Source organism: Pelophylax lessonae, assembly GCF_965119305.1.
Source record: "Pelophylax lessonae genome assembly, chromosome: 4".
Lineage (NCBI taxonomy): Eukaryota > Metazoa > Chordata > Amphibia > Anura > Ranidae > Pelophylax > Pelophylax lessonae.
This window is the reverse complement of record NC_138771.1, coordinates 533582731-533604948: the sequence shown is the minus strand read 5'-3', so window position 1 is coordinate 533604948 and position 22218 is coordinate 533582731.

Genomic DNA, 22218 nt, shown 5'->3' with positions numbered 1-22218 from the left:
CAGACAGTCCAACGCGTTTCAAAATATTTATAACAAATATCTTCTTCAGGGATAAGATACCACTATAATTTGTCGCACCAGTCCTATATGGAAAAAGGAAAGTCTGAATCCATGTAAGTCATTGGGACCCCCATAGGTGCATGCATAGATCACCACTTATATTGCAGGATTAAAGCATGAAATACTGTGATTATAGCATGATTTCGTCTGTGTTGGACATCCCTCCACCAGTATGTCAGGTAGATTTGTGAGATCTTGTACGAGATTTTTAGGATTTCACAAATCCGGTCTAGGCTCTGGAAAGATCCCAACTATATGTTTGGGATCCACCCAAAAGCCTGCACTGGCACCTGGCTCAGCCTCTCAGCCATGCACCGTCAGCCCCTCTGCAGCCTGGAGCTTGAAGGGAAGAGCAGAGAGCCGGGGGCTGACATGGCTCTCTGCTCAGAGCAGAGGGGGAGAATGGAATGATCAGTGGTGCAGAGGCTGCGGGGGGCAGATTCAGCATCGGATCGATGCTGCATCCACCTAGGTGAGTAGCATTTTTTTTTTCAGGAAAGCCAGACTTTTCTTTTAACAGTCTTGCTGGGATAGTAAATAAAGTGTAAGGGAACGCGGGTTTCCCGAGCAAGTAACGTGGGTTTCCTGTACTGCGTTCTGCAGTGAACTGCCACTAATCGAAAGACTGAAATATTTACCTTTTCTGAAGAAAATTGTCCTCCAATCTCCCTTTGGTGTTCATCTGCAGGAGGCTGTTTGTTGTCACCGGGAGAACTCCAATTAACAAGTTAAATAAAAGACAGGGTTTGATAAAGAAATAGTAGAATGAGAATGACTAGCTGAAAACAGCTCCTATCTATTTAGGTAAAACTTATATAGCCATTGCTTCACACAGTTTTTCCCCTAATACAAATTAACTATAAGTAATTGTTTACAGTAAGCACCTCAGCTTATTTTATTATGCCAGAATAGCCTTGAATTAAGGCTGTCACCTGTCCAGACAATCAGATAATTGCACCCTTACATCTGGTTCTAAAGACCTTGTTCGGGTGGAGTAACTTAAGAGATGTTGGATGACGGGGGATGGCGTTGCTAAAGCTGTGTTTACACTAAGGACCGGTTCACATTCCTGCGAGTGCGCCGATCGCATGTAATTCGGAGCGCACTGCGCCTTCATTACATGGGATCGGAGGTGCGGATGTGAATTCAGCCATACACTTTGTATGGCTGAATTCGCACTGTATCCGCACCAAACACGCACATGACCCTTTTTTCCAGCCGCATCAGGATCGGATCGCACAGTGGTTCACACTTGTGCGATCCGATCCTGTGCGAACTGCCCGATCGCACTGCGATATGCGATCAAACTGGGGGTGTCGTTAACATTTCATTGACACCCCCAGCGTATCGCTTATGGCAGTGTGAGCTGCCAGGGGTGCGTTTGCGATGCGGGAACAGGCTGCAAATTCGCAGCCTTCCCGCATCGCACAAGTGTGAACCGGGACTTAGTCAAGTGATGAAGATGCAGGAATCTTTCCCACTGCTCTACTTAATTCTGACAGTGGGGACTCAGAAGCCAGTGCAACCATCAACTTCTGCTAAACAGAGAGGGGTACCCACAGCTTGAAATTTGCCTGGTTCCTGCTGAACCGCCAAATTTTGATATGTGTATACTTAGCTTTATTCTTACCCCGATTGGCAGTATGATCTTCAACTAAGCAGAGGCCTTTTTTATGGATTGGACACCAATGCTCCACATTATTGGCCTTATGGCTTCACGGGGCTGGACGGTGCACTTAGCGGTATATTTAGGGAAGTATGTGTCCAGGGACAAATGCATTTTTCCTGTGCCCTCTGCACACAGCTAAAGTCGTTGCCTTATGCATGGGGCTAAATGCCCAGTGTGCATGAGGCCTAAAGTGTTAGTAAACCCAAAAGAGTAAAATCAGTCTGTATATGTAGTAAAGCATGCTTTTTATACTCACTGTGGAACCCAAGGGGTTATTCCTCTGCATTGTGTAGGGTCCTCCCTTTCTTCCACTGTCCCCAAACCATCTCCTGATAGAACAGAGCCCTGAGGGCACCCTGCACATGCTCAGTTTGGTGTGTATTGTGTTGCTAGGCAGATATTTTTTTTCTTTTCTTGGGAGAGTGCATATGATCAGCACAGGGCCAATCAGCACTGTCCAAACAGAGGGTTAGGGATCCTGCAGCCTCATAGGACAATCAGAGGAGAATGAAAACTCCTACAAGCTTTAACCAGACACTGATAGAAGTCACAAGACTGCTCTAACTGCTGATGAGAAAAGGTATGTGTTTATATTTACTAAAACTATTGCATTTCCATGCTCTGTGTAATGATACAATAAATAAAAGAGACAGACACGACTTTTAGTTTAAATGGTCATAATATGGCTATGGTGTATATTTATGGGGTAACCATATCCAAGAAACAATATTAACCACTTCTGGAATGGAAGGATTTGCCCCCTTAATGACCAGACCATTCTTTGCGATTCGGCACTGCGTTACTTTAACGGACAATTGCGCGGTTGTGTGATGCTGTACCTAAACAAAATTGATGTCCTTTTTTTTCCAACAAATAGAGCTTTTTTTTTTATGGTATTTGGTAACCTGTGCGATTTTTATTTTTTGCGCTATATACAAAAATGACAATTCTGAAAAAAAAAAAAAAAAAAAATATATATATATATATTTCACATTGCTATATAACATTAACAAAAAAGTAAATGTAAAAACCATAATTTTTTAACATTTTAGGCCAATTTATTTTCTGCTACATATTTTTGGTAAAAAAAAAATCGCAATAAGCGTATTTTGATTGGTTTGCGCAAAAATTATCCCGTCTACTAACTACGGGAAAGATTTATGTCATTTTTATTGTTTTTTTTTTTTTACTAGTAATGGCGGCAATCTGCGATTTTTTGCGGGACTGCAGCATTGTAGCGGACAGATCGGACCCCTAACTGACATTTTTGACACTTCTGGGGGGATCAGTGACATTACTACAGTAATCAGAGCTAAAAATATGCACTGTTACTGTAATAATGACACTGGCAGGGAAGGGGTTAACACAGTAAGTGAATAAGGAGTTAAATGTGTACCTAGGGGTATGTTTCTAACTGTGGGGGGCATGGCTTGTGAAATGATTAGAGACCTGTGTTCCTGTATAGCAGGACCACAGGGGCTCTGTGATCATTCCAGAGAGAAGAATGGTCAGCTGTGTTTAAAACAGCTGACAGTTCTCTCTCAGCGGGGAACGATCGCGCTTGCCCGACAGCAATCAGAGCCACCTGCCCCATGCATTGGGATCCCCGTTGACGGCGCGCGCTCGCCCCCCTAGCTGCAGGCGCGTGACCGACGTATACCTAGGAGCGGCTGCCTGCCGCAGTATAACTGCGGCGGGTGGTTGTTAAGCGGTTAAACATAAAATGTCGGCATAACTTTAAAGTGATTGTAAAGTCTCGGTTGTTTTTTAAAAAAAACAAAGAAACATGATATACTTACCTGTTCTGTTGCAGTGGATTCGCACAGAGCAGCCCGGATCCTCCCCTTCTCGGGTTCCTCTTCGGTGCTCCTGGCCCCTCCCTTCAGTCGAGTGCCCCCACAGCAAGTAGCTTGCTATGGGGGCACCCGAGCCAAGCTGCAACTCCATCTGTCCAATCGACACAGAGCTGCCTTTCAGCCCCGCTCCCACTCTCTCCTGATTGGCTGACTGACTTTGATTGACAGCCTTGGGAGCCAATGGCGCTGCGGCTGGGTCTCAACCAATCAGAAGGGAGAGTCCTGGATGGCCGAGGGACTCATGGACATCGCTGGACAGAGATCGGGTTCAGGTAAGTATTAGGGGGTGCTGGGGGGGCTGCTACACACAGAAGGTTTTTTTTATCCTAATGCATAGAATGCATTAAGATAAAAAACTTTCTGACTTTACAACTCCTTTAATTCTCATTGCCTTCACATGTCCAAATACCCAAATACAGTAAATCAAACACAGCTGTACATCCAGACTACACTGGATAACTAGACCCCACTAAAAAACACAGTGACTTAAGATACATACTTAACCGCTTGCCGACTGCTCACAGTATATTTACTACGGCAGTCAGCCCCTCACAGGCAGAGTGACGTAGGTCTACGTCGCTCGCCTGTGAGGCTCTGGGGAGCGAGCGCGCGCCCGCGGAGGCGCGCTCCCGCTCCCGCGCGGTCACGGACCCGATGTCCGCCGGTCACTCGGCGATCGGCGGGGGAGAGGGAGAATGTCAGGCAGCTTGTGTAAACAAGCCACCTGTCATTCTCCTCGCTGTAAAAACACTGATCACATTGATCTACTATGTAGATCCGTTGATCATTGTCCTTACAGCTCAAGCCACAGCCAATCACAGTAGAAAGCACGCCCCTAGGGACGCACACAGCCCCTCCCTCCCAAATAAAGTTAACCCCTTCACTACCAGTGTATTTTTACAGTAACAGTGCATATATATAGCACTGATTACTGTAGTAATGTCACTGGTAACCCCAAAAGTGTCAAAAATGTCAGTCAAGGGTCCGATCTGTCCGCCCCAATGTCGCAGTACCGCAAAAAAAATCGCAGATCGCCGCCATTACACGTTAAAAAAAAAAACACCAAATATGACAGAAATCTTTCCCTTAGTTAGTAAACGCGATAACTTTTGCGCAAACCAATCAAAATACGCTTTTTGCGATTTTTTTTACCAAACATAGGTAGCATAAAACAAATTGGCCGAAAATTTTAAAAAATTTTGATTTTTACATTTTTTTTGGGGGGAATTTCATATAAAAAAATGTGAAAAATATTGTTATTTTTGCAAAATGTACGCTCTTTTTTTGTTTATAGTGCAAAAAGTAAAAATCGCACGGGTGATCAAATACCACCAAAAGAAAGCTCTGTTTGTGGGAAAAAAAGGACGTCAAATTCGTTTAGATACAGCGTCGCACGACCGCGCAATTGTCTGTTAAAATCACGCAGTGCCGAATCGCAAAAAAACCCCTGGTCGTTTAGCAGGAAAATCCTCCGGGGCTTAAGTGGTTAAACAAGGGGGGGCGCGGTCTGGTCCAGTCCAGGTGGCTGAGTGCCCTATGGCGAGAACCAGTTTATATAGGCAGGGAAACTGTGGGAATGCAGAACCGCCAGATTAGACCAATTATCTGCTGTTGCTGGGGGTGAAGACCACAGAAAAATCCAATAGCAACCTGTAAAAGATTAAAGGGAGAGAAGGGGAAGACACAAGCCCTTTGGCCTATCCCATGAGGGTCCCTGCATATTGCAGGGGACTTGTACATTACTTTGGGAAGATTAATGGGAAATCTCGTGGTACATTATTTATGAATTATGAACTTTTTTTGGTGTGAAATTTGTTTTGGGCGTTCTGAAAACTATTGCAGTGACAGCAATAATAATGGTCTTACTATAGAGCAAAGCCGACCATCTGATTATGCATACTGAAATGAACACTGTATTGATAATAAAACATGCGTTCTGCAAACAATGCCTATTTTAGCCAGAAACCAAAATAGATTTGGGTCAATTTTTTGGTATTTTTTTCAAGTTTGTTTTGAAACTGGTTTCTGTTTTTTTTTACTATCTATATATGATCTTTATGTTAGGATTTAGGTTGATGTGATTATATAACCACATTACTACATGGTCTCATGGTGCACGTAATACTTCATACAGTAACATGCTCTTGTAAAGACCTGGAGGGATTTTATCAGAGCACCAATCAGATTCAGGCTGGGAAGGAAGGTAAGGAAAAATAGGAAAATTTGAATCAGATTGGTAACATAGCTTCAGATCTTACACCTTTATTTTGTTCACTTGAATGTAAAGTTTACCTAAAGCCAAAACTGCCTTTTTCACATTTTGTATAGTGTAGGGAAGGGTAAGAAACCCTGTCAGGTTTTTGTTATAAATGTAGCACTACCCCCTGCAGGAGCCGCTCGTTGAATTGGGTCCTCTGTTCTTACCTTGACCTCTACAAAGACCTCTGTACCTCTTGACACCTCTGTACCTCTTGACACCTCTGTACCTCTTGTACCTCTTGACACCTTGGGTATACCCGTCAACAGACACAAATTGACAAGGTTTGGTAAATGCCTGAAATGGGACTCCAGACCTTGGAGTATGATAACAAGTTATATTAGGAATATGGGTAGTCAAAAAATAACAGGATATCACAATGCAGTACATGTTTTAGCATATACTGTACAGTTTTAAATATCAATCAATGCAGTAAGAGTGTCTCCTTAGGTTTTGATAAAGCTGCATAAACTGTAGCTTTCCCCACTGGAAATGAACAACATAAGGCGATGGTGAATTTGATATCAATAGAATAATGACTAAGTCGCCTAGAGTCACTCAGTGAGGAGACTAGGGCCCAGGCTACAATGCAATGATGGTAAAAAATATAAACTCTTGACTAAACAGGGTAACAAGCGTTCTAATGCAATCTTCAAAGTAAATCTTCGGCCAGCCTCAATGGAGCTCTTGAAGAAGTTTAACCGCTTGCCGTCTGCTCACTCGAGCACTACTGCGGGAAAGTGGTTGGTTATCGTCTGGCGACGTAGACCTACGTCGCCAGACACTCCCCTTTCTCGGCGGCGCGCGCGCGCCGCCGGAGGCTCGCTACCGATGTGTTCAGTCACAGCGGGAGTCGAGCCAGGGGAGGAGTGGCGGCGATCGCCGCTGCTCTTCCCCGATCGTCGGGGAATCGAGTGTGGAGATCCGCCTGCTTGTGTAAACAAAGCGGGCGGATCTCCTAAGTGACCGGCAGGGTCAGATTGCAGGGTTCAGCATAGCTGAACCCTGGATCTGTCCTTGTGCACACAGTCACCTCCCCCCACACACGTTAGTAAGCACCAGGCATACATTAACCCCTCCCTCTCCAATAAAATTAACCCCTTCCCTGCCAGCGTCATTTTTACAGTAACAGTGCATATATATAGCACTGATTACTGTAGTAATGTCACTGGTACCCCCAAAAGTGTCAAAAATGTCAGTCAGGGGTCTGATCTGTCCGCCGCAATGTCGCAGTCCCGCAAAAAAAAAACGCAGATCGCCGCCATTACTCGTTAAAAAAAAAAACACCAAAAATGACAGAAATCTTTCCCTTAGTTAGTAAACGCAATAACTTTTGCGCAAACCAATCAAAATACGCTTATTGTGATTTTTTTTACTAAACATATGTAGCATAAAACAAATTGGCCAAAAATGTAAAAAATTTTTGATTTTTACATTTTTTTAGGGGGGGAATTTCATATAAAAAAAATGTGAAAAATATTGTTATTTTTTCAAAATTTACGCTCTTTTTTTGTTTATAGCGCAAAAAGTAAAAATCGCACAGGTGATCAAATACCACCAAAAGAAAGCTCTGTTTGTGGGAAAAAAAGGACGTACATTTTGTTTGGGTACAGCATCGCACGACCGCGCAATTGTCAGTTAAAGTCGCACAGTGCCGAATCGCAAAAAGTGGCTCAGACGTAAGACAGCAAAATCCTCTAGTGGTAAAGTGGTTAAAGCGTAACTCCACTTTTGTTGAGAAAAAACATTCCCCTCTGGGTGATCTATGTACGTTACAAGGATTTTAACAAACGTTGTTGCAGATTCCTACCTTTTGTTATTCTGAAGAAATCTCTGTTTGTTCCTCTGTGCCGAGTGGGTCAGATGGGAGTGGTTTCATAATTATCTATCAGCTGTGGCAGCTGCAGGGCTCTAATGAGCGAAGTTGCTAGGCCTGCATCCCTTTAGAAGTGTTCCTATTGGAAGTATCTCACCAAAAATGACATTTTTGTTGCAGGAGATGCCAGAAATCGGACTTGTATCTTAGGCAGACTTCTGGGAAAATTGGTGAGCCAATCACACAAGCAGGAAATTATGTTTCTGGGGTGTGGTCAGTACACATTCTGTGTACAGAGCACCTCCAGGTGGCCATATTGTATTGCATTTCCAGAAAATTACAACAGCTGCAGATTGAAAAGGAAAGGTAATTTTTAATAACATTCAATTACAATATTTGTGTCACAATTGTATACGCTATATTGTTTTTTCTTTATTTGCTATTTTTTTCCCCACTAAAGTGGAGTTACCCTTTAAGAAATAAAGAAAATGTTTTCTGTAATAAAGAAATGGTTGTAGTACACTGAGTTCCCAAGGGCACTGAGTGGCAAAGTGTCCAGCAAGGGGTTAGTTATCAGGAATGTATTATGAGATGTACAGTATGTCACAAAAGTGAGTACACCCCTCACATTTTTGTGAATATTTTATTATATCTTTTCATGTGACAACACTGAAGAAATTACACTTTGCTACAATGTAAAGTAGTGAGTGTACAGCTTGTATAACAGTGTAAATTTGCTGTCCCCTCAAAATAACTCAACACACAGCCATAAATGTCTATAAGACTGGCAACAAAAGTGAGTACATCCCAAAGTGAAAAATGACCAAATTGGGCCCAATTAGCCATTTTCCCTCCCTGGTGTCAAGGGACTCGTTAGTGTTACAAGGTCTCAGGTGTGAATGGGGAGCAGGTGTGTTAACTTTGGTATTATCACTATCACTCTCTCATACTGGTCACTGGAAGTTTACCATGTCAGGTTGTGGCAAAGAACTCTCTGAGGATCTGAAGAAAAGAATTGTTGCTCTACATAAAGATGGCCTAGGCCAGTGATGGCGAACCTTGGCACCCCAGATGTTTTGGAACAACATTTCCCATGATGCTCAACTACACTGCAGAGTACATGAGCATCATGGGAAATGTAGTTCCAAAACATCTGGGGTGCCAAGGTTCCCCATCACTGGCTTAGACTATAAGAAGATTGCCAAGATCCTGAAACTGAGCTGCAGCACAGTGGCCAAGACCATACAGCGGTTTAACCTCCCTGGCGGTATGATTCTTTTGGATTTTAGGTGCTGAAAGCGGTACCATTATTTTGCATGTAATTCTTGTGAATGAGCAGCCCAAACCAACTGTATACATTATATATATATATATATATATATATATATATATATATATATATATATATATATATATATATATATGTGTGTGTATACACATATTATATATATATATATATAATATATGTTTACAGTTGGTTTGGGCTGCTCATTCACAAGAATTACGTATATATATTTATATATACATAAAAAGTACAGTAAAACTGCAGGAAAGGGCACTGGGGGGCAAACTAATATGATTATTTTTTACTTTGAATTGCATCAGTGTGTTTGGTGCGTTTTTACATTTGAATTTGCCGCCGGTTCCACCCCCCTGTGAACGTCACTTCGCAGGAGACGGAAGCCGGGGCATGGAGACGATCGGGAGGAAGAACTGCCGCTAGACACCGCCGGGCACATCGCTGGATCTCGGTGACAAGGTTAGTAACCTCTTTTACAGGATCCAGCGATGCTTCTGACGGTACCCCGAGTGTGGCTCGGGGTTACCGCTTTTGGCTCTGAAATTTAACCCGAGTCACGCCCCGGAATACCGCTAAGAAGGTTAATAGGACAGGTTCCACTCAGAACAGGTCTCGCCATGGTCGACCAAAGAAGTTGAGTGCATGTACTCAGCGTCAAATCCAGAGGTTGTCTTTGGGAAATAGACGTATAAGTGCTTCCAGCATTGCTGCAGAGATTGAAGGGGTGGGGGGGGGGGTCAGCCTGTCAGTGCTCAGACCATACGCCGTACACTGCATCAAATTGGTCTGCATGGCTGTCATCCCAGAAGGAAGCCTCTTCTAAAGATGATGCACAAGAAAGCTTGCAAACAGTTTGGCTGAAGTCAAGCAGACTAAGGACATGTATTACTGGAATCATGTCCTGTGGTCTGATGAGACCAAGATAAACTTGTTTGGTTCAGATGGTGTCAAGCGTGTGTGGCAGCAACCAGATGAGGAGTACAAAGACAAGTGTGTCTTGCCTACAGTCAAGCATGGTGGTGGGGGTGTCATGGTCTGGGGCTGCATGTGTGCTGTTGGCACTGGAGAGCTACAGTTCATTGAGGGAACCATGAATGCCAACATGTACTGTGACATACTAAAGCAGATCATGATCCCCTCCCTTCGGAGACTGGACCGCAGGGCAGTATTCCAACATGATAGCGACCCCACACACACACCTCCAAGATGACCACTGCCTTGCTAAAGAAGCTTAGGGTAAAGGTGATGGACTGGCTTAGCATGTCTCCAGACCTAAACCCTATTGAGCATCTGTGGGACATCTTCAACCGGAAGGTGGAGGAGCGCAAGGTCTCCAACATCCACCAGCTCTGAGATGTCATCATGGAGGAGTGGAAGAGGACTCCAGTGGCAACCTGTGAAGCTTTGGTGAACTCCATGCGCAAGAGGGTTAAGGCAGTGCTGGAAAACAATGGTGGCCACACAAAATATTGACAATTTCGGCCCAATTTGGACATTTTCATTTATGGTGTACTCATTTTTGTTGCCAGCGGTTTAGACATTAATAGCTGTGTGTTGAGTTATTTTGAGGGGACAGCAAATTTACACTGTTATACAAGCTGTACACTCACTACTTTTTTGAGGGGTGTACTCACTTTTGTGAGATACTGTATTTTGTATGTTCAGGGCTAAAATTCTAAACAGCAGGATTGTTGCAGAACATCAAAGGATAGTTGGTTGTGCCTTTAAGTGGGATAGTGAAATTTGTCTTACAATGAATTTCACTACAGAGTCAGTCAGTGTGACACAAAGGATTATTATTCCACTCACCAGCAGCACAATAATTGTAGCAGCAGGTCTCCTTCGATAATGACCCCTTTAAGATGAAATGATTCCAAGTGTACCTCTGCAGTATTCAGACAGCAGTACCTCTGCGATGCAGCAACAGCCTTAAGATAGACTCAGCAGCGTCACAGCAGAAATCAGCAGGTCTGGGTCTCCAGCAATAGGCCTCAGGATGATCGCTGGCTCCCGCACATGGTGAGATGGAAGCAGACTTGTCTTGGCAGATGGCAGCAGCTTCCCCAGTTCTCCAGAACTGACAGGCACTGTCTCTACGGTAAAGCACATTCTTCTCCTGTATCTTTCTCCCTGTCCCTCTCCCAGACAGGGCCTGCACTTCCTCACACACCAGTCTCCTTCCCCAGACTCCCCTCTGGCATCCCGGGTTTTCTAATTTATATAACACCTCCCATACAACAGCAGGCTGATCTTCGAAGTCCTTTTGGGTTGGTTTAACATTTGAGTTCTTTCTGGTTGGAACCACAACTCCCAAAATGCAATCCTTTTAACTTATGATTAATCCAAGTTCATAAAGCTCCATCTTGTGGCAGAAAAAAAAAACTTCTTGCAATAAAGATTAACTATGATAATGCATTAGTAAACCTGCACATTTCAGTTACAATAAGCATTGCTACATAAACATAGAAGAGTGATGGCAGAAAAATAACAATTGTCCCCTTTTTTACTTTTTCCTGTTTTTTGTCAGAATATAGAGTAATGTTTAATGATATTAGTTACCCCGCTAGGGAGCTTCACCTTCTTTGTTTATCCTGGTGACCATTGCCACTGGAACAGAAAGTGAGGGAAAATCCAAAATTTTGAGTTGTTACCGGAACAGTAAGAGCTCAGTCACACTGGCTTAGGTCTCGGAAGAGCAATCCATGCTTGAGTCACTCTTCAGAACGTATTTGACAGGTGGTGGGGAGGCATTGTACCACCTGCTTTAACCCTCCTAACCCCGCACTACTGCACATTGCACACCAGTGTTGGGCACTTGCAGAGTGGCTTAATGCACATGAAAGTGACAGGGGGTATCGTTCCTGCCACCTGCCGTGCAGCAAAGCTTCGGGGCCACAGCATGTGTACACCCTGGCCACTGCCCCTGCAATTAAAGGGGGAATTCAGTTGGAGGGGAGGTAAAAAAGTTGGCTCCACCGCTGGATTTTCCCGCCCCTCAACCGCTAATGTGAATGAGCCCTATGAGAGGGAAATTTTTTCAAAGGGGACACTTGTTTCAGTGACAGCTGTCCATGATAGTATTTACATCACTTTGAAGAGATTTGCTTTCGCTTCCTGTGGTGTGCAAAGAAACAAAAGTGAAAGGAGAAGTACAACCAAAGCTCATTTGGCTGCACTTCTCCTGTGAATTACAGGAGTGCACTCCTGTGACCCGTTTTCAGCAGGCAACGGGCTGAAGTCTGCTGTGAGCTGACATCACAGAGCCCGTCCAGGCTCAGGAAAGATCGCGACCATCTGGTCAGGATCCACCCACATGCCTGGACTGGCAGCTGGCTTATTCTGAGCGCTGACTCAGCGCTGAGAGCCTGAGCCGGACACTCCTTCCCCTCCACAGCCCAGCGCTCCAGTGAGTGAGGGGGGGCAAAGCAGAAAGTGTCCCCTCCCCCTCGCTGACAGTCATCCGCTCTCTGTTCAGGAAGCTGTGGGAACTCAGCAATCGGCAGTGTTTGATTGCTCGGTTCTCAGTCTCAGGGCCGGTTCACATTATTATATGTAAAGAAATCAGGTGCGCTGCCCTAGTGCATATGTGCAACATACAAAATGATGCAAACAAATAAACCAAAAATGCAATAATAATGCAAAAAAATGGAAACGTATGCAATTCGTGTAAAACAAAAAATGTCCAGAAGGTGACTAGTGATACACCAATGTGCAATAAACGTCCATGTTATAAGTCCATAAATAAAGTGCAAAAAATGGTGACATAAACTTCCAGCTTGGGGAAAGGTGAACTGTGATTGGAAGGTGCAAAGTCCCACCACCAGCTTGGCCTCTTACCAGAAGTTAAACGTTAAGGGCATATATGAATATGACCGCTCCAAAGGTCATGCAGCCAGGTAGAAAAGTTCCCAGAAATACAGAAGGCACTCTGACACACTCGTGCTCCCTAGACTCTTACCGGACAAAAGCCAAACAAGAAGCCTGGTTCTATGGTGATGAGTGGTCCTGCCGGGGGTTACTGGACTCTAGGATGGCTGATGTAGTGCTTGTGTCCAAGAGGAACGTTTAACTTCTGGTAAGAGGCCAAGCTGGTGGTGGGACTTTGCACCTTCCAATCACAGTTCACCTTTCCCCAAGCTGGAAGTTTATGTCACCATTTTTTGCACTTTATTTATGGACTTATAACATGGACGTTTATTGCACATTGGTGTATCACTAGTCACCTTCTGGACATTTTTTGTTTTACACGAATTGCATACGTTTCCATTTTTTTGCATTATTATTGCATTTTTGGTTTATTTGTTTGCATCATTTTGTATGTTGCACATATGCACTAGGGCAGCGCACCTGATTTCTTTACATATTCTACAACATACACTCTAAGGTAGCAGCACACCCTATATTGAATCAGCGCACTTTCCTACCCACCATACCGGTTCACATTATTGCGAGTGCGGCGATCGCATGTAATTCGGAGCGCACTGCTCCTTCATTACATGCGATCTGATGTGCGGATGCGAATTCAGCCATACACTTTGTATGGCTGAATTGGCACTGTATCTACACCAAACTCGCACATGACCCTTTTTTCAGCCACATCAGGATCGGATCACACAGTGGTTCACACTTGTGCGGTCCGATCCTGTGCGAACTGTCAGATCGCACTGCGATATGCGATCAAACTGGGGGTATCGTTAACATTTAATTGACACCCCCTGCGTATCGCATATGGCAGTGTGAACTGCCAGATGTGCGTTTGCGATGCGGGAACAGGCTGCGAATGCGAAGTGCGTGTGAACCGGCACTTAGAGCTGACAGGGGACAGATGTAGCATTGCTGCATCCACCTAGGTAAGTATAATTAAAAAAAACAAACAAACAAAACTTCTCTTTTAACCACTTCAGCTCCGGAAGTTTTACCCCCCCCTTCATAACCAAGCCATTTTTTTGCGATATGGCACTGTGTTACTTTAATTGACAATTACGCATGTAACACTGTACCCAAATAAAATTGATGTCCTTTTTCCCACAAGTAGAGCTTTCTTTTGGTGGTATTTGATCACCCCTGCGGTTTCTATTTTTTTGCGCTATAAACAAAAAAAGAGCAACAATTTAGAAAAAAAAAAAAAAAAACATCTTTTTTTTTTTTTCTGCTATAAACCACACACCCAATAAAAAATGAAAAAAAAAAAAAAATCTAATTTCATCAGTTTAGGCCAATATGTATTCTGCTACATATTTTTGGTCCAAAAAAATCCCAATAAGCGTATATTTTTTGGTTTGCGCAAAAGTTGTAGCGTCTACAAGCTATAGGATATTTTTAAGTATTTTTTTTTTACTAGTAATGGCGGCGATCAGTGCCTTATAGCGGGACTGCGACAAATCAGACACTAAGGGGGTTATTTACTAAAGCTGGAGCATGCAAAATCTGGTGCAACCCTGCATAGAAACCAATCAGCTTTCAGGTTTTATTGCCAAACCTTAATTGAACAAGCTGAAGTTAGAAGCTGATTGGCTACCATGCACAGCTGCATCAGATTCTAAGTGCTCCAGTGTTAGTAAATCTCCCCCATTGTAACACTTTTTGGGGGCCAGTCATTAGTGCTAAAAAATATGCACTTTCACTGTACTAATGACACTGGCAGAGAAGGGGTTATCATCATGGGCAATCAAAGGGCTAAATGAGTCCTTAGGGAGTGCTTTCTAACTGTGTGGAGGGTGCTTGTACTGTGGGAAGACAGAGATCTATGTTCCTGCTTAGCAGAAAACCTGGATTTTCTGTTTTCCCTTGCCACAGAACAGTGATCTACCTTGTTTACACCTTTTTAATGGCAGTCCGCCATTCTGACTCTGGCGCCCCGTTGTCAGCTGGACTCGCTGATTGGTTCCCGCTGTGTCCAATCACAGCAAGAGCTGGTCACTGGCGGTGCATGCAGCAAACCTGGAAGTAGCAGAAGATATACAGGTACGTGATTCTGACTGTAGGAGTCGTCGCCCCGCAGTACATGTACGTGGGGCGGTCGGCAAGTGGTTGTAAACCTCATCCACATATCTTTTCAAAGACATGCAGTGCAGTATGCTCTGACCCATCAAAATACAAATCGCAATATCTGTACCTTATTTTGCCCTTTGAAAGTCTCTGGTCCGTGGGCATGTCAGTAGTGATGTGACATCACTAATTCTGCCCCCACTTGTACACACAACAGGTAGTGTGGCTTAGCATCAATCAAAGGTGAGGGGACATGGCGACACCATTTTTTTGCTGGATTTGAGCTGATAGGCTGTTCTTTTCACAGGCAGACTAAGGACAAGTGAGTTGTGCTTGCATGCTTTACTATCTAAACTGGTCATTTTAAATTTGTTTTTTTTTGGGGGTTTACAACAACTTTCAAATTTCCCCAAAGACAAATAAAAAACTGATACGGGGTTTAATCATTCTCTACTCTAAAACTCAAATTTAGCTATACTTTAATAGACAAATGAGGTTCAAGGCTGCGCAGAAGCTTGTTCAATGTTAATGCTGATCTCAAGCTTTAGGCTATGTTCACACTGTTCCAACACAATATTGCCCAGCAACTTCAGTCCAACTTTGATCCGACTTAGTGTGACTTTTTACACTCTATGGCAGTCTACAAACTGCCATCTGGGGGTCAGATGCAGCCCTTTGCTTGCCTTTATTCGGCCCCTGGGGCACTTTTCCTTCCACTGATGCAAGCCACTATACCTCCCCAGTGCCAACAATGTAGGGGCACTATTACTCTCACAGACACCAAAGATGGGGAAGTATTCCTCCCACTGACCCCAAAGATGGGCCACTATTTCTCCCACTGACACCAATGATGGGTCACGATTCTTCCCCCAATGCCAAAAATGTACTGTTAACTCCCACTGTTGCCTGGACAATTTCTTATTCCACTGGCCACAGTCCAGCCCCTGTAAAGTCTGAAAGACAGTAAACTGGTCCTTTGTTTAGAAAGTTTGAAGACCCCTGCTCTATGGCATTGAAGTTGTATCAAAGTCGGACCAAAGTAGTGCAGGAACCTTTTCTAAAGTTGGACAGACTTCACTAAAGTCTCTTTCCGCACTAGCATGTATGGCCACTGCATGTGCTGTATAAGCTGTATGTAGCTGGGTGTACAGCTTGTATGGCACACTATGTGGTCGCACGTAAAAGAAGTATGGGCAAAACATTTTTTGCTATACTTTTCCTATGGATGCATGGACACATAGGATAACATTGAGCTGCTTCTACAGGCAAAATACAAACTCCTGTAGAGCAGAGAGAGGTTACTGCCAGTCATCAGCTCTCCACTCTGCCTCTCCAGCACTCTATGCTGAGCTAACTGCACTTCTGTGACCTTTAAGCTAAAGCCCGCTATTGGCTGACATAATTCAGCTAGTCCAGGCTGGGGAGAGATCTGGCCTATGATGCCTGGTCTGGCAGCTGGTTCAGCCTCTCAGCCTCCTCCAGAGGCCAGTGCCACAGTGAGCGCTGGAGAGGCAGAGCAGAGAGCTGGTGACTGACAGTCACTGCCGTCTGCTTAGAGTGGAGGGGAGAACTGAACAATCAGGGGTGTTTGATCGCTCAGTTCTCAGTTTCGAGGCGGTGGGGGACAGATGTAGTATAGGATCGGTGCTGCATCCACTTAGGTGAATATAAGTAGTTTTTTTTTTTGTTAGCCATATACTTTTCTCTAAGGCTCCATGCACACTGGCTTTAAAATCACTTCTTCTACAGGAGAATTGTGTTTTGCCTGTAGAAACAGCTCAATGTTATCCTATATGTGTCCATGCACATAAGGACGATTACAGGCATTATTTTAAACTCAACAAATAGAGGCAGGAAAAAAAAACTCTTCTGAATTGCTTTTCTGATTGGAGCTTTTAGGCAGAAAACCTAATTTAACATATGTACAAAAAAAGCTCTATATGAGCATTTTTTTTCTGCCAAAGGAACTGACGTTTTATTTAAGCACAGTGTGCATGGAGCCTTAAACTGAAACTAACCTGGAAATCAGCTTTAAAGTGAATAGATATAACCTAACCACAGATGCAGGCCAAACAAACAAAATTAAAGGGATTCCCCATCTACATAGGCAAGATGGATGAAGGATTCCCCTTGTCGGAAAATTTTATTCTGACATTGGTCGACAACGTTTCCAGCATGTCCCGTGTTGCCTCTGCTGAAATGGACAAATTTTGATCAGTGTATGGTCAGCTTAAGACCAAAACACAGATACATGGCGTTTATAGAATAAAAGCGGGGTCATTCTTTATACTCAGTTTAAGACAGCAGAGGACACTAGAAAGAAAGATCGCGACAAGGTTTTAAAGGAAATAAAACAACTCTATTACATTCCAATAGAGGGATGGTGCTAAAAACAGATTACAGCTGATTCTTGGTCTATCCTTCCCCCACAGCTCTCACTGTGCACCTGTCACAAGACTATTCATGTGCTATGACGTCACAAGTCCCTAAGGGTTTGTGTAGCAGAAATTAGACCCGTGCTCCATGCAGACCTGCTGAATCATGCCTTTACCAATACAAATGCAAATCTATTCCATATTAGTCAATAGCCTTAGCAACACTGGCTCATTATAAAATCAGCATGAAAATAACATAAAATACAAAATAGTGCAACACTCAACCAATTTGTGTAAAGTAATAATAAAGTGCCACAGTGCACAACAAATATGTAAAAAATATACAATACCAGACACATATAAATATAAAAGTGCATGAATTCATGTAATAAAGTGTCCAAAAAAAGTTAGTCCCAAATTATAAACAAATGGAATATCCACAGGTAGATCACAGTGATATCCACCACATAGCAATCCACAGGAAAATGCTTCTTAAATAGCCTTAAAGTACTGTACATCCACAGTGTGCAGATTCCACCACCACTATGCACTCACCAGAACAATAAGTAAAATTAGCCTGGTAAATCTTTGCCATCTCACAGAACCTCCGTCCTGATCTCCACAATGGGTTCCTCAGTGGCAGTCATGCATAGCTGGGCGACTCATCCTATATGGAAACTTTCTTACCACAAGGAGCCCCAGAATAATATAATAGTGTAGTAATTTATTTTATTTTTATAAAAGCAAACAACATTAAAATTTCACCAGGAGTAAACAGTAAACAAAGCGGCCGAACTTGCCAAGATGGCCACTGATCCAAGACCTAGATACAGCAGCGTTAGGAGCTCTACACGCTTATGTTATGCTGTCGTATCTGGGGCCATCTTGGTATGTTAAGACAGTTGTGTTTACTGTTTGCTCCACATGGAATTTTAATGTTGTTTGCTTTCATACATATAGATAAATTACTACTCTACTATACTGACAAGCATGGTCATAGGGCTCCGCAGCAAAATGTGGGTGTAGCCAAACTCTTACAGTGTGAGGGGCTGAATGGGTGTGGTTAAACAAAACCTGGACAGGGGTCAGCCGGGCGGACAGCAAGGGTTATCAGGACAGAAGACAGGGGTTAGCTGGGTGGAGAGCAAGGGTTATCAGGGCAGAAGACAGGGGGCAGCTGAGTGGAGAGTAGGGGTTATCAGGGCAGAAGACAGAGGTCAGCTGGGTGGAGAGCAGGAGTTAACAAGACAGAATACAGGGGTCAGTAGGGTGGAGTACAGGAATGTGCATGGCAGAGGAGAAGGGTCTGCAGGGCAGTGTACAGGGGTCAGCAGGGCAGATAAGAGGCATCACAAGGACAGAGGATAGGGGGCCAATAGGGCAGTGCAAAGAAATCAGCAGGATGGAAGACAGGGGGTCAGTAAGGCACGCTACAGAGGTCAGGACAGAGGACAGGTAGTCAGTAAGGAGGGGTACAGAAGTCAGTAGGACAGAAGACAGGGGTCAGTAGGGAATGGTACAGTGGTAAGCAGGATGGAAGACAGGGAGTAAGTAGGACAGAAGACAGGGGGTCAGTAGGGCAGAGTACAAGGGTCAGCAGGACAGAAGACAAGGGGTCAGTAGAGCAGGGTACAGGGGTCAACAGGACGTAAGACAGGTGGTCAGTAGGGAAGCATGCAGGGGTCAGCAGAACAGAAGACATGGGGGGCCAGTAGAGCAAGATACAAGGGTCAACAGGACAGAGGACCAAGGGTCAGTAAGGCAGGGTACAGGGGTCAGCAGGGTGGAGGGATGGGGGGGGGTCAGTAGAGCAGGGTACAGGGGTCAGAAGAACGGGGGACCAGGGATCAGTAGAGCAGGGTACAGGGGTCAGCAGGACAGAGAACTGGGGGTCAGTAGGACAGGGTATAGGGGGTCAAATCCCCCCATTCTTCACCAAAATCCCCCCATCCCCTTCTAGCACAAATCCCCCCTAGTCTATCCCCCTTTACTCTTACACCCCCCAATATTTCCCCCTTTACTCTTTACACTCCCCAATGACTGCCCCTTCCCCTGGTCACATGAGACCCCCATCGGGGTACCTTCAGGCTGACAGCAGGCTGGCTCTCCGCTCTTAAGTCCAGCGATCATTGTGCGGACTTAAGCAAAGGAAGAGAGGGAAGAGAGTGTGGGATCTGGCCAGTGGGAAGAGAAGGGAAGAGAGCGAAGGATCTGACCAGTCCTGTCCAGAACTGTACAGGTACCAGGTGGGCATGTCTGTGGCCATTTTCGTGCATAAGAACAGCTGGGGAGCAATTGCCATCCTGCCCCCCTGGCCATGATTCCTCCCCGCCTCCCTCTCCTGTGTATAGAAAAGCAGCATAAATAGCCGAGGAGGAGGTAGGCTCAGCCGCAAGCTGCTCTGCACTGTGTATGTGTGAGGCAGCCAAAATCTCTCACCGCCAGCTGCCTGTTTACACAGCCATGCTTGCGGTGTGCAGGACACCAGATACCCCTCACAAGCTGCAGGGTGGGCAAGCCACTAGAGCCACTTGGCTCCACTCTGGAACAAAGCCTTCATTCACCAGGATTCCGGGACTTGCATCAAGTCCCGGGACAGTCCCAGCAAATCTGGGACGGTTAGGAGGTATGGGTTTTTAAGTGGTGCTTTATTGTATGTCCGTGAGTATTGAACCTTAAATGTGGTGGCTGTACTTGTTTTCTTTTATTTTTTTAAAGCAAGAAGAATTTTCAGCAAATGCAGAAATTACTTGTTGATCTGCCAGAAATGTGTTTTTTTGTCACTTCTTGTAAGCTGGAGTGAAGAGAGCAGCCTAGGGTGGCAACCATGGCTTTCTCTATAGATACAGTGGAAGGGTGATGTAGCCATCCAGAAATAGTAAGTGTGTTACTGGCAGGATAACAAGGTAAATATAAAGGATAAAAAGCCTAAAAAAGAAAAACAATGCATCCTCCACATCTAAAGACTGGTAAGCTACAGTATATTACATTTGTGTTCTTAGGTTTAGATACATTTTAATTAATTTGAATGGGCTGAACCCAAAGCGTGCTGGTTTGCCATAAAGAATGAATGGCATTATTACATTGAACATTTCATATTTATTATGATGGCTCCACAGACAGAATGCTTGATGCCAAAATGTTTATTTAGTAATCATGGTCATGGACATCACAAGGAGCCCTCAGCACCATCATCATGTATACACCATAGGGGCATGCAAAAGGTATACCTGATGAGTCCCTGCAAGTACAGATACAACATTCAGAGGTCCACTACCTATGTTCTGATGCCAGGAGGGATAGTTTTGAGTGAAGTTTCATGTAGACTTAAAGTCGTTCAAAGGCTCAAGATTTTTTACCTTCATGCATTCTATGCTTGAAGGTAAAAAACCTTCTCTGTCCAGCAGCCCCCACCCTCCAATACTTACAGTAACTGAGCCTCATCACAATCCAGTGAGACCATGAGAGCCTCAGCTCTCCAGGGACTGATAATCACATCTAGTGAGCCAATGAGGAATGAGAGGGGCGGAGCTAAGCATGGACACGTAGAGCAGCGGTTCTATTATGCGAAACGACGTACCTGTACGTTGCTTCATGTAATAGATAGTGGGGGCCACCGCATGCGCCGATTGGCCAGAGGGGGAGCCAATCAGCGGGTCTGCCGGCCACCCATGATCACTCCCCATGGAGACGGAACAAGGCAGACCGCTGTTCTGTCAGAGATGAACACAGGGATCCTGTGTTCCTCCTATTTAGGAACACAGGTCTTTGTGTTCATCCAGAGAGTCCATCCCCCATACAGTTAAAAAAGCACTCCCTAGGAGCACACCTAACCTTTTGAGCGCCCCTGGTGTTAACCCCTCTCTTGCCAGTGTCATTAGTACAGTAACAGTGCATATTTTTAGCACTGATTACTGTAGTAATGTCACTGGTCCCCCCAAAAGTGTCAGTTAGGTGTCTGATCTGTCCACTGCAATGTCGCAGTTCCACTAAAAATTGCTGATCACCGCCATTACTAGTAAAAAAAAACTAAAATGAATAAAAATGACATATATCTATCCCCTGGTTTGTAGACGCGATAACTTTTACGCAAAAAAATCAATATACACCTATTGGGAATTTTTTTTATACCAAAAATATGTAGCAGAACACATATTGGCCTAAAATGATGAAAATTTGATTTTTAAATTTTTTTATTGGGAATGTTTTATAGCAGAAAGTAAAAATATTGTTTTTTTTTTTTTTTTCAGAAGTGTCGCTCTTTTTTGTTTATAGCGCAAAAAATAAAAAACACAGAGGTGATCAAATACCACCAAAAGAAAGCTCTATTTGTAGGATAAAAAGGACATCAATTTCATTTGGGTACAGCGTTGCACGACCGTGCAATTGTCTGTTAAAGTAATGCAGTGCCGTATCGCAAAAAATGGCCTGGTCATTAAGGGGGAAAAACCTTCCGATCCTTAAGTGGTTACTATCACTTTAAGCTGGCCATACACTGGAAGCGATTTTTGGATTAAAAGACTTTATTTGGTGGGGCCAAATCAACATTCGTTTTCCAGGAGAAAATGTGAAGGAGCAGGATAAAAAAGTGTTTCCTGACAGACTCCATGGCAGCATACGTATCGGGGTTTGGCCCCGCCTCCAAACCTACCCATAGGACCTCACTCCCATAAATCTTTGCTCCTGTTCAGCACACGTGTTCTTTTTTTGTCCTCCAAAGGATTACCTGATATCCTACCTGAAGATGGATTCCGGGTGATGGATGGCTCTACCTGTCGGGTATGGAGCTCTCCAATAAGCCCCAGCTGCTGCGGGGTATGGAGGAGGGGCGAAGATGTAGCAGCCTTGGCCAAAAAGCCCAGCTGCTGCGGGTGGCCGGTACCCTTGAAAGAGATAA